This window comes from Phoca vitulina, unplaced genomic scaffold, assembly GCF_004348235.1.
Source record: "Phoca vitulina isolate PV1807 unplaced genomic scaffold, GSC_HSeal_1.0 scaffold31, whole genome shotgun sequence".
Classification (NCBI taxonomy): domain Eukaryota; kingdom Metazoa; phylum Chordata; class Mammalia; order Carnivora; family Phocidae; genus Phoca; species Phoca vitulina.
This window is the reverse complement of record NW_022589734.1, coordinates 11,861,428-11,880,441: the sequence shown is the minus strand read 5'-3', so window position 1 is coordinate 11,880,441 and position 19,014 is coordinate 11,861,428. Positions and strand designations below refer to the sequence as shown.

Here is a 19,014-nt window from a genome sequence, read left to right as displayed (position 1 = left end):
ATTGCTTACAGAGGGAAAGTATTTTTCAATGGGATGCATGTCCTCATATCCCAAATGGAGAAAGTGGATAAATGCTGAATGATCAAATACCTTAAAATTTTAGCATGTATTACACTCCTCTGAGGAAAGAGAGAGCCTAAACTTAGTTAACTAAGAATCACAGCTTCCACAGTCAGAGCAGGAAATCAATGAAAATAAGTTCAGATTCCTTCTCCTCCCTTCCTCCATCCACACCAGCTAAGGGTATATTCACTCCATAATGTCTATTAAGCACCTATACTAGTGTGTGACACCGCCCTGGGAGCTGATCACAGAGGAGGACAGAGATCCTCCTGCCCTTCAGGTGGAGAAAAGAGATGCCTAATGTAATAATTACATTGCTGTGGAAAATGCTAGCATGAAGATATGAACAAGACAGAAAACCCCTAACTCTACCTAGAGATGCCAGGGAAGGCTTTCTGTGAGAAGTGACACAAGAGCTGACTCTTGAAGGTTGAGAGAGCAAATGATGTGGGTGAAGGCAGGGGGAGGGGAGAGTCTCAGGGGATGGGGTGCTCACATCAAGAGAGGCCCAAACAGACGTCGGGTGACCAGGATGGAGACGCAGGAGTTGGATTTGAACGTCGGGTGCAGACAAGCTTCTGAAGTGTCTTAATCTTCAGCCCAAGGATTTTGGACTCCTTTGTCCTACAGGAAACCCTGGAGGATTTAGGGGAGCCACTTGGTCAGATTTTCTTTCAGGAAGACCTTTAGGAGAGAGAATGAATTAAGGGTGGGAGAGATTAAAGAGAGAGTGCCATGCAAGGAGAATTTTCTAGGTGAGAAAAAAATGAGCAATAAACTGGTAGTGGCGACAGGAATAGAACACATAGGGAATACTTACTTTCCCCTCTTTGCACGCATTCATTCATTTTCTTAACATTTTGTATTAATTTTTCAGATTATAAGTAAGTACATGCTCAATGTAAATAATTTGGAAAAAATTATAAATGTACATGGAATAAAATTAAAATGATCCATGGGCCACCTGGGTGACTCAGTCAGTTAAGTGTCTGACTCTTGATTTCAGCTCAGGTCTTGATCTCTGAGTTGTGAGTTCAAGTCCCACGTTGGGCTCCATGCTGGGTATAGAGCCTACCTAAAAATAAATTAATTAATTAAATAAAATGATCCTTTATTCCACTCTAAGAGTAAGCATTATTATTTTTAGGTGCATATGCAATTAGGCTCTTTTCAAAATCTATCTATCTATCTATCTATCTATCTATCTATCTATATATATACATATATGTAGTCATTTACTCAAACTATTTTATAACCTGCTTTTTCCACTTTATAGATCATATGTCTCTATTTCATTAACTTTGTACAACTTGATTTCTAATCGATATGCCATATTTATTTAGCCAGATTCAAAAACTGTTAGAGAATTTTAAATAGCAGCAGGAGGTGACTGATTAGCTGATGGGGTATGAGGGAAAGGAGGAAAACTGGGCAACCCCAACTTTTGAGCTAAAACCTTTCTCTCCTTGGCCATCTGCTCATCGTTATGACCCGAAATGAAGGTTATGTCATCTGAAAAAGACATGGTGAAAGGGTATGTGACTATATGTTCCATTCAATCTCAACGACAGTGAACATAATCACTGTTCAGGGCATGCAGACACAGCCCCATGTTCAGAAACTGCCAGAGCATTCATTAAAGTGGATAAAATGGCCTGCAATGAAATCCTCAAAGGATGTGAGAGATAAAGCAAATGTATTCCTAAACACAGCTGCGGGCTGCCCAAATCCCAGCGGCACTTGATGAGCAATCTCGGAGAGAAGATAGTGGAGACAGCCTTCTCTGCCAGGAGGGAAAACTTCTCCAGGCTGTGTGGCCCTGGCCCGGCCTCTGCACCTGTCACTCACCTGATGTCTTCCCCACATCCTGGGAGCATTTGTTTGTCTTAGCACTCCCTTGGGCTATCCACAGCAAGATGAGGTGGAGGAGGAGTGGTTCTTTCCAAGACAGGCATTTATATAGGTAAGATACCGTAAGTCCAATGGAGGTGAATAATAAAGCTTATTCATTCCTGAAGAATGAAAAGGGGAGGTGTTGGGAAATAAACAGACTAATTAATCAGGCACTTCAGGTTAGGTTCAGTTTGCTTTCCATTATCTAATGCAACTCCTACACTCCTGAGCGGCTTTAGAAAAGGTTTCTAGTTGAAGTACAACTTGTGTCTTTTGAAGGATTGGGAGCTGAAAAACATCCCTCTTCTAATCTCATGGATGGAACATAATGTATCCTGTCACTTTCTTTCTTTCTTTTTTTTTTTTTTTGTTCATGGATCAAGCCTCAGAACAAAATATAATAATCTCTTCTCTTGCATTTGAGGTAAACTTTGGGAAAGAAAACCCTCCCTCCTTTCTCCCTCTACCCCTTCCCTTTTCCTTCCTTCCTTCCTTCCTTCCTTCCTTCCTTCCTTCCTTCCTCCCTCCCTCCCTCCCTCCCTCCCTCCCTCCCTCCTTCCTTCCTTCCTTCCTTCCCTGAAGTGTATAAATTGTTTCTGTTCTTACTTTCTCTTTTCATTTGTCTTAAGGGAAGTGATGGGGTTTACACTATATCCTTAACTATGTGGAGCTAACATAGGGACCTATTAACTGCTTTAATAGTATCTATTCTGCCGAAGAGAAAATGCGGAATGGGATGCACTTATGTTGGAAAAGTCTCTATCATTTCCAATTCACTGAAACTCACCCATTCCATCTATTGACCTGCTACCTTTGTGCCTGACACTGGGCTAGGCATTGGGAAAGCAAGGATGATCGCAGTAGCACCACCCCCTGGCCTTCAGGATCTCACAGTTAAGTTGGGGGGTAATTTCAATAAGACAGAGTGTGTGCTACAATGAAGTTAAACACAGACTGCACAAGATAATCTAATTCAAGATTGTCAAGGTTGATTTCACAGAGAAGATGCATACGTTTCTGAGGGAATAGCATGTGTGAGGGCGTGAAGTTATAAGAGAACATGGAGTATTTGGGGAACGGGAAAGTATGACGGGAGCAAAGGTGAGAGTGTACGTGTGGACAGAGAGACCTTCTCCCCATCCTGGAGGTTATAGAGAACACTGATGAATTGTAAGGATTTTAAGAAGGGGGATGATATGGTCAAATTCCTACTCAGTGAAGTATTCCTTGAACCAGTGTCCACTGAACCACTCCATATAAGTGTCATCACCTCACTTAGCTAAAACCTGGAAGTCTGATTAGAAATACCACCCCACAGGTCTGGTGATAGAAACACAAAGGTAACTCAGGGCTTACAAGCCTGGAATGAACAAAGATCAAGGACATTTCATAGATCTTGTTGCTCTGCTTTTTCTCTTAGGGCAAACACACATTAAAAAGACCCTCATGTGCTGCTCACTATTACCAACATTTTCTGTATTCATCTTCTATCTTTCATCCTAAATGCTCATGAAAGACATGTTGCTTCTGGTCCAAACGTGGGCCAGTGACAAAGCTTTTCATGTTTGTTGACCCAATAATCAGCCATTACACTCTAAACACTTAGAGGGGATCAGTTTAAAAACAGCTATTAGTGCATTTGGACGGCAGTCCCCCGCCCCATATGTCTGGGCTTGCTGCTGCCACAGGGAAGCTCCCACTTCTACCCAGGGAGGTGTTGTGTTTCTCAGGCTGTTCCAGCATTAATGCATAAAACCTGCTTGTGTCAACTATGGTTTAATTGCAAACTGAGTCATGAGGTTTAGCAAGCATGGCCATGGGAGATAAACCCAAAGACTTGTGGCAGGATCGGTCCAGTGTTCCATTTTGGAGAATGGCGCAGGCGTCATGATGGGAAAGAGATGAGCCCCTCTGTCTGCTTATCTCAAGAAATTAGCTTTAAACATCCTAGTCTTCTTTAATCAAGGATTCATTATGGAACTGCCATTTTATATTTAAACATCTTTTGAGCTCTTTATCTCCGCCGCATTTGGCATTGGGATGAATAACTCTTAAATCACCACCCCCCCCAATACTGCCACTACTATACTATATTAAGTAATTGCCATATAATGAATGTCTGTGTGCCCCCTCCATTCATATGATGAAGGCTAACCCCCAATGCGGTGGTATTAGGAGGTGGACCATTAGAAGGTGATTGGGTCATGTGGAGCCCTCATGAATGGAAGTAGTGCTCCTATAAAGATTCCAGAGCACTCCCCTGTCCTTTACAGCATGTAAGGACACAGTGGGAATATGTCCATGAACCAGGAAGAGGGCTCTCACCAGACACCGAATCTGCCTTGATCTTGGACTTCCCAGCCTCCAGGACTGAGAAATACAGCATTTTTGTTATAGCTACCCCCAATGGACTAAGAAGTTAATACTGAGAAGTGGGGTGCTGCTAGAACAAATACCCAAACATGTGGAAGCACTGGAAGCAGGTGATGGGCAGATGGTAGAAGAGCTTTGGGGTGCATGCTAGAAAAAGCAAACATTGCCATGAATGGGCCATTAAGGGTGATTCTGGCCAGGGCTCAGAAAGAAAAGAGAATTGCAGAGAAGGCCTCCATCTTCTTAGAGGATACATCAGTAACCCTGGGCAGAATGTCAGCAGAAACGTGGTCAGTAAAGGCCATTCTGATGAGGTCTCAGATGGAAATGAGGAATATGTTATTGGAAACTGGAAGAAAGGCCGTCCTTGTTACAAACTGGCAAAGGACTTGGCTGAATTGTGTTCAGGTTCTAGTGTAATGGAAGGTCGTATGAGGGAGTGATGAAATTCAACATTAGCGAAAGCTATTTCTTTTTTTTTTTTTTAAGGTTTTATTTATTTATTTGACAAAGAGCAAGACAGCGAGAGAGGGAACACAAGCAGGGGCAGTGGGAGAGGGAGAAGCAGGCCTCCTGCTGAGCAGGGACCCCGATGTGGGGCTCTGTCCCAGGACCCCAGGATCATGACCTGAACCGAAGGCAGATGCTTAACTGACTGAGCCACCCAGGTGTCCCAGCAGAAGCTATCTCTAAGCAAAGTGTGGAAGGCGCAGCTTGACTCCTCCCAACTGCTTATAGTAAAATTCAAGAAGAGAAAAAAAAAAGTAAAGATGAGATTGTTACGCAAAAAGGAAATAGGACTTAGAGATTTAGGAAACTCTCAGTCTATTTCTATTGCAAAAAACGAGAACACTGGAAGAGTGGCCGAGCAACGACTTGAGGAAGTTAGTATAGATCAGCCATCTCAACAGAAGCCACGTCTGTTCTCTAAGACAATGAAAGGATGACCCTGAAGGCAAGTCAGAGGTCATCAGGGATTCCACTCCTACCACAGGCCTGGGGGGCAGAGGGATTTCAGAGAGGGAACCACCTCTCTGGTCCAGGTGAGGCAGGAAGCCCCCACCCAGTACTTCAGTGACGGGGGTCCCCACAGAGAGTCCCCTGCTTGGGCTGCATCCAGTCGAATGTGGCATGGACAGGGTCACTTGGAAGGGAACTGTGGTGGAGCAGGGCTTGGCCGAGAACTATGGAAGGGGCAGACATGGAGCCCTAGCCAAGAGCCACTGAGGGGCTGCTGTCCCACTGAGCCATGGGGTGATGTTGCCACCCCAGTGGGCTGAAAATCAGAGCACTGACCCAAAGAGTATTATCTTTGAGGCTTAAGGTTCAATGTAGTTTGCCCTATTAGATTTTGGGCTTGCCCAGCACCTGACACTACTTTCTTCTTTCCTCTTTCTCCTTAGGAAAGGCAAAGTCTGTCCTATGCCTGCCCTACCACTGTATTTTGTAGGCACATGACTTGTCTGATTTCACAGATTCACAGCTGGAGAGGAATCTGGCTCACGATGAATTATACTTTGAGTCTCACCTATATCTGATTTAGATGATCGTTAGGTAATACTTTGGACTTTAGACTTCTGAATTGCTGCTGGAATAAGTCAAGACTTTGGGGCTATTGTCACAAAATGAAGGCATTTTGTATGCAAGAGGATATGAATTTCAGGGGGACGGGACAGAATGCTGAAGACTGAATGTTTGCATCCTCTCTTCCCCAACCCTGCCCCAATTCGTATATTGAAACCTAATCCCCAGTGTGATGGTATTTGGAGATGGAGCCTTTGAATGTTGTTAAGTCATGGGATGAAGCCCTCACGAATGAGATTAGTGCCCTTATAAAGGAGAGCCCTTCCTCCATGTGAGGACATAGCAAGAAGACATCTATGAATCAAAAAGAGGTTCTTGTTAAACACCAAATCTGCATGCCAGTCAGTACCTTGATCTTGGACTTCCCAACCTCATACTCCCAGAAGTATGAGAAATAATTTTTCAATTGTTTGCAAACACCCAGTCTATGGTATTTTTGTTATTTTTTAAAAATATTTTATTTATATATTTGAGAGAGAGAGAGAACACAAACAGGGGGAGGGGGAAAGGGAGAAGCAGACTCCCCACTGAGCAGGGAGCTCGACAGGGGGCTCCATCCCATGATCTCCATCCTGGGATCATGACCTGAGCTGAAGGCAGACGCTAATCGACTGAACCACCCAGGCATCCCAGGTATTTTTGTTATAATAACCTGAATGAACTAAGATAAAAAAAACTTCTGTTCACTGTCCTAAATTTACCTAACTTTCCCCTCCACACCCTTCTCACCTCTGCTAGGTTCAGACCAACTAGAGATCTGAGAACAAGTCAATGCTCACAGCTATCTATTCTCTGGGTCATGCATCTCTCTCAACTTCTGTCTTTCTGAACAGAAGAATTCTTGGGGTTTTTTAGCTCTTCTTATACCAAATTCCCACATCTCTGATATAATTTTGGTGGACTTACTCTTTCAATTCGATCTCCATTGTTCGCCATGGGAATCACCAAAGTCGATGCCACCAGGAACTCCAGTTTGAGCCCTATTGAACCTTTAGGAAGAGAAGGTTTGGTTTAGTCCAGTTATTATTTTTCTCCGATCTCTAGAAATATGGATAGATGTAACTTACCAAGTGAGGTTGGTGACTTCTCTAGAAATATTTACAGTGAGTATATAATATCCTATCTTTGCAAATCTGTATAAAAAGCTAGCTATTCAATGGGTTATATAAAAATAGGCCTTCAAACTCATCCCCCAAAACTGCCAGATTAACAAGGAGGCACTTACTTGCTTGGGGCAGCAGCATAAATCAGAACAAGTGGCTTTGATGGATTTATCCAGAATTTTATAATCAGATCAAAGGGGAAAAAAACCATTTTGTGTTCTGTGGTTAAGTATTGCTTTTATTTGGGCTTCCATGTGGGAGGCGGCACCATAATATTTCAGTGCTCGGAGACTTGGCCAAAGCACTAAAGGCACATGGAGGAGAAAGAAACAGGCTTATCTTTGTCATATACTTTGTCTTGTCTGCTGCCCTGTGGCTCTGGTTTCCACACATGTGTCTGAATGGGAACTGTGAGTATTTATCTTCTGTTGACAACAGAATTTAGATGATTAAAGTAAGCAAAGATTGCTGTTGCTACCTCTAGCCCATGACGTTACATCCTCCAGGTTACTCTAGATATCTCCCCCAAGTCTGCTGCTCAGTCTCATGGTGTCCTTCCTTCAGGTCAGAGCCCTCAGCACTCTGGGTTCCTGTCAGAACTTCTTCCAAATGCATTAGTCATATTAAATCAGCATCAGGTCTTTTCATAAGTGAAAGGTCATTTCCCTTTCAGGGTAATGTCATATCAATATGGGTCAAAGTCTTAGCTAAAGAAGGAGTGCCCAACTGTGGAATTTTAATTATAAATGAGCAGAGTAGATAACTGGCTAGGGCAGGCTATCTCAGTGCTTCTAAGCTTCCATTTATGGACCTGCACTGTCTAGGATAGTAGTCATTAACTCTATGGGATGATTACAATTTAATTAATTAAAATTAAATAAAATTTAAAATTCAATTCCTTAGTTCCACTGGCCACATTTCAAGTGCTAAATAACCACATGTGTCTCGTGGCTACCATATTGGACAGCGAAGATATTAAACATTCCCATTATCCCAAAAGTCCCATTGGATAGCACAAGTTTAGACAATTACTTTCTTGGCCTATGCAGAGGTGGTCTACTCTTGCCCTAATGCAGGATTTCTCAACTTTGACACTACTGACATTGTAGACTGGATCCTTGTTTATTATGGGGGGCCATCCCTGGCATTGTAGGGTATTTAGATGGCCTCTATCCCCTACATGCTAATAAAACCTCTCTCCCACTTGTTGCCATCAAAAATGTCTCAAGACATTGACAAATGTCCCCTAAAGGACAGAACTGCTCCCAGTTGAGAATTACTGCATTAAAGTTGGCTGATGCTTTGGGGTGGGGGAGACATCTGTAAGCACTCTTGTGAGCAAGATAGGTTCAGGAAGTTGTGAGTTCTTAGAGGGTGGGGACTCTGCAGGGGGCAGGCCATGCACATTTCAAGTGCTCTTGAAATATTATAGATGAGAAGAATGTCAGAGTGACGTTTATAGCCCAGAAAGATATTCTTCCCCTGGTCTTGAGAATTCCCTTAATGCTAAATTGTCATGTGTGTCAAAGCCCTAAAGAACTGCAGGGAGGGCTATAAATCCAAAGGAAGGCAGAGAAAAGGCCCAAGGGACAGATTATGGGTGAGTTAACTTATTCCAGCAAAGGTGAATGGGGTTGCCCCCCGGCTTCACTCTGAGATTTTCAGCCTGGTGTGCTAAGCCCCCTGTTCCCATAGTGGCCATTCATGCACTAAATGGCCATTACTGCCTCATCAGCAGCTTGTCAGATGTAAATTCTAATCCCAGGCTGGGTCTCTCTTCCCAGGACCAAAGTCATAAAGATGTTTGCCCTCACACAGGTCTCTGACATGCGCGAGGCCACATGTACGTATTTGTCTTAGGGCCTCTTGAGACCATAGCACTTCTCTCTGACCCAGGCAAGGCTGTCCATGGTGTGCATAGCTCCTGACCATGACATCATGCTTGTACCTCATCATGGAATTCTGAAGCAAGACTCTAGAGGTGGAATCCAAAGATTAGTGGAATTAAAGGTCTTAAACAAGCAAATGTTTTTCATTATTTAAGATACTAAGGAAGCCAAATTCTGAAATATTTATGGCCACAGCCTCCTTTGGGTATTGTCAATGACCTCTTTCCTTTTAAGAGGCATCTTCTAGAGAGGGAGCCCTTGGCCTGCTCCCCCTGGGGCCACTAACTCATGGTAAAGCTGAATCTACCATTCCATGGGAAGACTGGTGAAAAGTTTATTTGCTACACACGTCTTGCTGAAATGAATGGAACCCAACTCAGGAGAAGTCCAGGTTTACCATAGAAGACAAAGCAGAGACAAAGTTCCGTTATGTCAGCTGCATACTTGCAGTTTAGATTTAGCTCAAGTTGTTTTTCTGTTTTGAGGGACAATGTCAATCATCTCACAAATAAATGAAGACAATTAATTATTCAACAATTCTGTTGACATTGAGAGAAAAGAAAAACCACTCCACAAAATACTTCATATACTTTATCTTGGGGCGAGGATGAGTTGGGGTGACTTCTGCTCTTGGCTTTTATCCAGGGGCTATCAAATTAACCTGCGGCATCTGGAAATTCTGCCCAATGGTCTGGCACCATAGAAAGTTGTCTGGTGTGACTGGAGCCTTCTTACAGGGTCTAATAAGTCTTTATATATAAGAATTCAAAGCCCATTCTGTGTTTCTCAGTGGGGATGCTTTTAACACTTTGGGTGGGATGACCCTTCCTCATGCTAGTGATCTCACAGCTCATAGCAGGACATTTAGCATTCCCAGATTCAGGGCACAAAATGCTAATGCTGTCTGCCTTCGGTTACTGTCACAACCAACCACTTCTTAACACACTCATTTTCCAGCATCAGCTGGTGGGTGGTTCTGCCACCACTGAGCGCATTGCAAGAACTTGAGGCCCGGAGATACTAAGTGACTTGCTGCAGGTTAGACAGACAGTTAGTGGCCCAGAACTGTGGTGGCCACACCATACCAGGACAGTCTCTATCTGTGCCTGTTGTCCCAGGACACTTATCCATAGTAATCCCTCTCACTCTCAAAAAAGTCCCAGTTCAGATAATAAATGAGATTGTCACCCTGCCTAAAGCTCAAGTCTCCTACCCGTCAATTCATTCCTTTTCCCCCTATACAACCCTTCCTCTTTCTCTCTTTTTTTGTGGTTCTCATAAACCTTTCCTCCTATCTTATTCCATTTCTTATGTTCTTGCAACCTAGTCATCCTTAAGTCCAGACTGCCTGAACTCAGGGACTCTTGGTTCCTGAATGGACAAGGAAGCAAGACACCTCAGAAATAGGATCAACCAGGCCCCAGGCAAGCCAGCAGTCTTGATCAAGCCATAGACAGCTACCCATGTGATCCCACATTCTCAGCGACAAAAGCTGGAAGGGGTGGGGGGAAGGGCAGGGAAGCTAGTGCATTTTTGTGATTTTTTTTTTTAAACAAATCCACACTGGATTGAAAAGAAATGCACTGTAAAACACCACCCATTAGACTACGTACGTCCAGCATGTTCAGATAACTCAAACATGGTGTTCCTATTCTTTGGCAATACTTCGAAATATCCTTTTGAATAACAAAAGTTAAGTAGAATTGAGAAAGTGTTTCTCATAATAAAATAAATCCCTTTTCCTTGTCTGCCCCAGAGGGCCAAAAATACCAGGATCTTTAATTGGTGTATCAGCACCACTCTCAAGAATTTCTTATGTGCTGGAAACACATGATGAAATTTTGGTGAAGTCCTGCAGCAAGCTGTAACCAGGAGCTGAGAGCAGCCTGGGTCTATAGCTCTGTTTGGTTTCTCTTTTGCCTTTAACTTACACAGGAGCTAAATATTTGTGCAACAAGACCGTCTGATAACAAAGCTCAGGGGACTTGGGAGAAGCTAGTTAAAATGAAAACGGTTCCGAACAGAGTTGGAAGGTAAAAATGGCTTCCTTTTCATGTATGGCCGCACTGTTTAATTAAGAGCCTGTTGTAGAGACAAGTCTTTCTAATGAGTACTCTTCCTGACAGCCTTGGAAATACCTATTCACCTACTTCATTCACTCCGTGGTGAACAACGAAGGCCCTGGTGCTAGCAAACCTGGGTCTGACTATGCTCTCTTCCTAGGGAGGCTGTGTGAGCTCAGGCAAGTGACTTAACCTCCCTAGGCCTCGGTTTCCCCAGTTATAAAAAGAGAGAACACCTACTAATTGTGTTGGTGTGAAGAGAACAATAATGCATGTCAAGTACTTAGCATAGCGCAGGGCTCACACGAGCCATTATGGTTATCTAATCAAACATTTTTTAGACCAATCACGTGCCAAGTGTTGCACAAGGTGGAGGGACTTCAAGAATCAATAAAATAAAGATTCTGACTCAATATAATCTAAGGGTGCTGGGTGGTAAATATACTTACATTGGGACATTATGTGGCATGGGAAGAGAGGCTATTTGCATTTGTGTTGAATTTTGAAGCATAGGTAAAAATTTTCCAGGCAGAGAAGGTGAAAAGGCATTCCAAGATTGCTCAAGTAACCGTGTACCTAGATGAGTAGAAAAAGATGATGACTTTTTTAAAAAGTATGATTAACATACAGTGTTATATTAGTTTCAGGTGTACAATATAGTGGTTCAGCAGTTGTATACATTTCTCAGTGCTCATCATGACCAGTGTATTCTTAATCCCCTTTATCTATTTCACCCATCCCCCCACCCACCTCCCCTCTGGCAACCCATCAGTTTGTTTTCTGTATTTAAGAGTCTGTTTCTTGTCTCTTTTTTGTTTGTTTGTTTTGTTTCTTAAATTCCACATATGAGTAAAATCATAGCATATTTGTCTTTCTCTGTCTTGTTTCACTTAGCATTATACTCTCTAGCTCCATCCATGTTGTTGCAAATGGCAAGGTTTCATTTTTTATGGCTGAATAATATTCCATTGTATATATACCACCTCTTCTTTATCCATGCATCTATCAATGAATTAGTGTTTTCATTTTATTGGGTAAATATCAAATAGTGGAATTACTAGATGATATGGTAGTTCTATTTTTAATTTTTTGAAGAACCTCCATGCTGTTGTCAACAGTGACTGCAGAGTTTGCATTCCGACCAAACTTGCACGAGGGTTCCTTTTTCTCCACATCCTCACCAACACCTGTTGTTTCTTGTGTTGTCGATTTTAGCCAGTCTGGCAGGTGTGAAGTGATATCTCGTTGTGGTTTTGATTTGCATTTCCCTGATGATGAGCAATGTTGAGTATCTTTTCACATGTCCGTTGGCCATCTGTACATCTTCTTTGGAGAAATGTCTATTCAGGTCCTCTGCCTGTTTTTAATCAGATTATTAGTTCTTGGTGTATTGAGTTGTAGAAGTTCTTTATATATTTTGGATAATAACCACTTATAAGAGATACCATTTGCAAATATCTTCTCCCATTCTGTAGGTTACCTTTTTGTCTTGTGTATAGTTTCTTTCACTGTGCAAAAGCTTTTTATTTTGATGTAGTTCCAATAGTTTATTTTTGCTTTTGTTTCCCTTGCCAGTGGAGAAAGATCTAGAAAAATGTTTCTATGGCTGATGTCAAAGAAATTACTGCCTATGTTTTCTTCTAGGAATTTTATGATTTCAAGTATCACATTTAGGTCTTTAATCCATTTTGAGTTTATTTTTGTGGATGGCATAAGAAAGTGATCCAGTTTCATTCTTTTGCATGTTGCTGTCCACTTTTCCCAACACCTTTTGTTGAACAGACTTTTTCCCATTGTATAAACTTTTCTTGGTTCCAGACAAATTTTCACAGAATAGATTATGATTAATTTAAAAAGGTAAAATGAAGCCCATTGTTTGTAAGTTTTATTCTCCTCTCTTCCAAAGCAAGAAGAGCTGGCGACATTGTGGCATTTAGAGGCTTGGTTGGTCAAAAGAGCACATTTCCCTGAGGTCTGAGCTATCCAGTTTTCTCTCCTCCGGGTCTCAGCCAGATCTGCCCAGAGCATTGCTTGGTGGTGGAGTGGCCTGTGATAGACCATTTCTCCAAAGTGCTTTCCAAATTCCCTCTGACTAGCATGGAATGATTTTTGTATCAAAAGTTTCAGTATAAACCTCAGAAACCAGCATATATAGAGGACTCCTTTGGGCATATCCATAGTTGGCTTTCCTACCCCACAACCTGATCACAGGCTACCACTGACACCTCACAAAAACCATGGCCTTGGCAGAGATACTCATAGAGCTGGGAACGACAGGTGAGCTTGTCCACAGCATACTCAAATGCCTGGGTGGCTCAGCCGGTTGAGTGTCTGACTTTGGCTGGGGTCATGGTCTCAAGGTCCTGGGATAGAGCCCCACATCGGGCTCTGTGCTCAGCAGGGAGTCTGCTTGTCCCCTTGTCCCTCTGCCCCTCCCCCCGCTCATGTTCTCTCTCTCTCTCCCTCTTAAAAAAAAAGTGTCTCAGCTGGCGAGGTCCCAGGTTTCAGGAGATGTAGAGAAGTTGCTTTAGGTTGAATAAAACTGATTGTTTCAGAAATCTCCCCAGGAAAAAGTGGTAAGGCAGTAGGACCATGAAGGTGAGGAGCAGGCAAAGGTGCGCTACCAAAGTTGTAGAGTGGGTAGCTTGGTAACCCACAGGGGGGCCAGGAGTCAGTGTAGGCCCCCTTCCAAAGCTGTCCTGGAGGGGTAACACAGGAGCTGCAGTATTTATACTTCTGAATCTGTCAGCCATTGGTTCAGCGCTGCTCCCAGGGAACATCCATTCCCAGGCACCGCCTGCTCTCTGTGCACACAGGCTAATGGATTCTTACAGCCTGAACACGGTCCACCGACAACGAGACACTGGTTCTGGCCTTAGGAAATAGGAGCATACATGCATAAATCAGTGCAAAATGAAAACATAGGCACTCTTCTTTTTAAAAAGCAAGAGAAAGGTGCCATTAGAGGTACTAAAATAAAAGCTTTTTTCCTTTCATCCACAGTCTCTCTCTTCACTTGTCATGGCTTGTTTTTTTTGTTTTTTTTTTTTTTTTTTTAATTTGCTATTTCATGCCACTCTAAGTAAAGGAAAATTTAAATTTTAAATTATTAGCATGAATCTTACCTTTCATCTCTACATTGTGTGGTGCTGGTTTTAAATGCAAATATAAGAGCATTTAACTCATATGCTAATCACCAAAATTACACAATTTGCATATTTTGTTCTTACCATAATAGTGGAAAAGCTGCACAACACTAACTCAGCTGCTTTTATGTCATTTCTTGATCATGTACATTGTACTACCTTTGGCTTAAACATGAGTAAGGAAAGATGGAAAGGAAAGGAGCTAGTGGTTGATTAGTGCAGAGAAGCAACATGAGTAAGAGAGGACAAAGGGTTTCTTGGTCATTGGTGTTTCTTAGCATGCCATCCCTTTCTTTCTGTGTTTGAAGCAAGTTTTGGTTCAGAAGGAAAGCATGGTCTCTGGGGGCCATCAGTGTCCCTCCCCCACCCCAGCTTACCCAGTGGTAGACAAAACACACTTACTTCGTATTTGCTTTGAATCCCCACGAACTGCCACACATTGTGGGTCCATTGGAATCCTGTTTTCATGGCGAACGCTCTACAAGAATGGAATGGTGAGAAAAGGCAGACGTGCATATATTGTATGCATCTTTTTTGCTCTTGTGCATGCTCTGTTGTCCCATCAGATTTCATTTACAAAATACAAGTTCAAAGAAGAAACTATTAAGGATTTTAAGGGGCACCAAGGTGGCTCAGTTTGTTAAGCATCTGCCTTCGGCTCAGGTCATGATCACATGGTCCTGGGATCAAGCCCCACACTGGGCTCTGTGCTCAGTGGGAGCCTGCTTCTCTCTCCATCTGCTTGTCAGTCTGCCTGCTTGTGCTCTCTCTCTTTCAAATAAAAGAAGGAAGGGAAAAATGAAGGGAGGGAAATCGGAGGGGTAGACGAACCATGAGAGACTATGGACTCTGAGAAACAAACTGAGGGTTTTAGAGGGGAAGGGGGTGGAGGAATGTGTTAGTCCGGTGATGGGTATTAAGGAGGGCACGTATTGCACGGAGCACTGTGTGTTATACGCAAACAATGAATCATGGAACACTACATCAAAAACTAATGATGTACTGTATGGTGACTAACGTAACATAATAAAATAAAAAATAAAATAAAATAAATAAAGTCTTTTTTTTTTGAAGATTTTATTTATTTTTTTGGCAAAAAGAGACACAGCGGAGCAGGAACACAAGCAGGGGGAGTGGGAGAGGGAGAAGAAGGTTTCCCCCAGAGCAGGGAGCTCGATGTGGGACTCGATCCCAGGACCCTGGGATCATGACCTGAGCCAAAGGCAGACGCTTAATGACTGAGCCACCCAGGCGCCCATAAATAAAATCTTTTAAAAAATAATTTTAATATGGTGACAGCAGAGCCTTTAAGCCCAGCCTGGGGTCCTGATGATGACCCTGCAAGCAGGAAGGCAGCATTCATAAAAATGCTAAAGAAATCCCAGGGGACATGGGTGGAGCAGGGAGAAAAGAAACCTAGGAAGTCAGGCTGGTGCACAGGGGATCCTGTGCAGGAAGAGTCCAGGACAACCAAAGAGATTGGTTCCCAGAGGTTATAGCCCGAGAGCACAAGCCATGTCAGGAAAGAAGAGACACAAGAGACAGGGGATCAAGTGGAGGGAATAAAGCCAGAGAACTGGTTAACCAAGACACTAAACTGGAAGCACTGGGAGAAGTCCATGGAACGAAGCCAAGGATCACATAGAGGAGCAAGATACTAGAAAAGGGTTAGCATAAACCAACAGCCATTTGGATCTGATCGCATCCCTGAATGCTGAGTGCCACCATGGCATCCCTCTAAGCCTGGCAGGTACTTCTCCTGGGCCTGCACTGGGGTCCTTACAGGGGCAAACCCTGTCGGACAGCATGGCCTTCCAGTGGTTTCTCAATGCTCTAACCTCCTGATAAGGAACAAAACTACTGCCAGGAGTTGAGGTAGTCTCCTCCCTCTCCTTTAGAGAGCAACACCTTCTCCTTCTCCAAAGCTCTAGGAATGCTTTACCTAGTCATTTCATTGTGGAAATGAGCAGGAAACTGGCTCTGTTGAACATGAGACATGGGAAGGGGTTAATGGTGACCTGACAGCTTGCAGGACACTGGGTCCCATCGTACATCGTAAGACTTTGCAAGACAGCAGCAAGAGGCTGTCACTCGGGAGGTGTTTAACTGCCTGGAGGCCTCCTTCTGTCACCCTTGACTCAGTCTTCTGCTTCAACTTAGAGCAGAGTTTCTAAACTGGGGCACTATTAACATTTGGAGCCAGATCATTCTCTGTGTGAGAGACTGTCCTATGCCCCATGAGGCGGTTAGCATCATCCCTGGCCTCTGCCCACTGGATACAAGTAGTATCTCCCAGTTGTGACAATCAAAAATGTCTGCAGACATTGGCCTGTCTGCCCTGGGGGACGTAATTGTCCTGGTGAGTCAGCGATTGAGAGCACATGGCCCCTGCTGAGGAACACGCCTGTAAAGACACCCTATGCTCTTAGCTGACTTATTCCACTTTTATATTAGCCTGTAGCTGCTTTTCTGAAAGTGTCTATGTATCACCTCGTCTTCCTGATAACACGATATCCTCCACTCCTGGGTTTGTTAGTAGGGCCTTACCAGGTAGTAAAGCCACTTAGTGGGTAAATCTCCTTATTCTGAGTCCATCCAAAAGGGGTTACATGAGCCTCTGAAAATTACTGCAAAACATATCCATCTCAAGGTCTACAAAGATTGCTTGAGCTCACCATCCCTTTTCTCTCTCTTAGGCAAGAGCTCAGTATTTGACAGCCTTGTCATATGCCTTATCTCATTTAATCCTCAAACAGAAAAAAATATAACTTCTATAAAATAACATATCCATTTTTACAGATGGGGAAATGAGGCTGGTGGTTAGTAAGTAACTTGCCCAAAACCATCCCAGTAGTAAATGGATTTGAACTCCAGCTTTTTGGCTGCTAATCTAAGACCCTTTCATTTCTACCAATGCCTTTTAACTTTAGTGTACACAAGAATCACCTGGAATGGGGGGCGGGAGGGAGGTTGTGAACAATGCAGGTTCCCAGACGTCCCCCATACAGACTCAACAGATAGCTCTAGAACAGGCCCCAAGAATGAGGATTTTAAACAAGTGTTTCCAGTGATTCTAATGCAGGTGGTCTAAATCCTTGGCCTTCCCTGGAATCTTTGCCTACCCTGGCTAGATCATGAAAAGCCTGGATCAGGCCCCAAGTTGGATATCTGCATACTTTAACTTTCAAATAGTCTGGGAAAACAAAGGGTACAAGACATCTCAGTATGATGTGTTTCCAGGAAAAAAGTGTTAGCAAACCATAAGAAGAATAATATTTGGAAGGCTCAGTTCTCATTAGAATTCAGCAAATGCTCCAGAAGATCTCCTGAGGTTCATATCTAGTGTAAGGGGGGAAAAAATGGCCAACGAAGGTTAGAGTTTCAGACTCAAATTCCTCCCAGCTCCCTGGAGAGACCCAAAAGAAAACCTGCAGAGAAACATAAAACGCTGCTCATAGTGCCTGCCATTTGTTTGCAAGCAATTGTATGTCTGCCCTACAAACCTCAACTGGGTTCATGGTACTTTAGAATCATTCTCTGTGATGCAACCTACCCAGCTATGCCCCCACAATGGACATGGAGAAGTCGGTGCCTCTGAGTCATGACTTCAGTGGTCACTCTTCTCTGCTCAAAACATTGCTGCTGGTGCCTTTGGCTTTTCTTTGGTGAGCTGCAGCTTTGGGAAAGAGCCAGAGTCAATTCCTCCACAGTAGCCCTGACTCTGGCACAGATGTTTTCTTTAATTATCCTCCCATGAGCCCAGCTCTTCCAGAAAGCCAAACCCTATTCACCATGTGCCTCCAATCCAATGGATGATTCAGAAGACAGACAGACTGTCAACTCACCAAGAGCTCATATCCAGGAGGAGCAAGGTTCAGAGAAGACAGGCCTACTATTGGTGGAGTGTACATACCCTTTGTCCTTGGGAGGCGGGGTGCTGGGAACATGTTTTCTGTCGCTGTGTCATCGGTCACTGCATGTATTGTAATCACAGAGCTGGCTGCACACGGAGACCACATGTAACCTGAGGGCCAACATTCCAAGTGGTCTTCCCATGTGCAAGGTTTTCCTCTTTGACAGGGAAGGAACCTGAGCAGTATTCCATGAGTATGATCTGTGCCCTGTGAAGGGCAGCTTAAAAGCTGACTTACCTTTGAGAATAGGCTCCCTCTCTTTCTCTCTCAGGGGTCCTAGCACCTGAGCCCGCCACCTCATCACTGGAAAGATGGTCTCTGCTTGGGGGAGGACGTGCTTCACCTGTGCAGCAGCAGAACCACGCTGCTGCACAGGTGAAGCAATGTCATGAGGGTCCTCTCCCTTTTGTCCTAACTTCATGCTCACTGAGTGACCACCACCTTCCAGGCTTACCCTGACACCTGGAAGGGGCTGCCCGGAATCACACTCTGGTTCTTAGAAGATTTCCTGACTCAGTTTAATACAGGTCCCTCTGTAGGTATAAGCCATGAGAGTGGGCAGGCCAGATGGGAACATTTGGAAGATCAGCACAAATCCGTATTTTCTGTTAGAAACAGGAAGCCAAAGTCCTTCTGATGGCAGAGCAGTACACATCCTCTGGTGTCTCATCTGTGGAATCTGGGGCAGCAGTGTAGGACTGGATGATACCCATCTGTTAAGAACAGACATGGTGGCAAAGTCCTGAGGTGGATGCCATGCTTGGAACCTGGAGTCAGGGGCATCTGACCAGCTCTTGGAGGAAGGGGTGTTTGCTTGTCATTTCCTTGAGATGACGGGACAAATGGGCCTTTCCCACCTGTGCATTAAACCTTGGAGGCCAGAGCTTCCACTCCTGCAGGCCAGTCGCCGGGGACCAGCTTGAAGAATTTAGTGAAATAAAAACACAGGACACCCAGTTAAGGTTGAATTTCAGGTAACCAATGAA

The 19,014-nt window shown here is 43.7% G+C and overlaps 2 protein-coding genes across 2 annotated transcripts in view; one reads left to right on the top strand and one right to left on the bottom strand.

Moving 5' to 3' along the window:
* The window catches only part of NEDD9 (neural precursor cell expressed, developmentally down-regulated 9), a 178,988-nt gene that overhangs the window by 38,213 nt on the left and 121,761 nt on the right, over window positions 1-19,014 (top strand). The gene's annotated exons all lie outside the window — the stretch shown is intronic.
* Window positions 1,103-19,014, bottom strand: part of SMIM13 (small integral membrane protein 13) — a 209,614-nt gene continuing 191,702 nt past the window's right edge. Inside the window, exons 4-8 of the transcript XR_004301861.1 lie at window positions 14,517-14,592; window positions 11,418-11,544; window positions 6,820-6,902; window positions 1,912-2,075; window positions 1,103-1,138 (exon numbers count right to left, since the gene is read on the bottom strand). The gene's annotated coding sequence lies outside the window, so the exon portion shown is untranslated. The remainder of the gene's footprint in view (window positions 1,139-1,911; window positions 2,076-6,819; window positions 6,903-11,417; window positions 11,545-14,516; window positions 14,593-19,014) is intronic.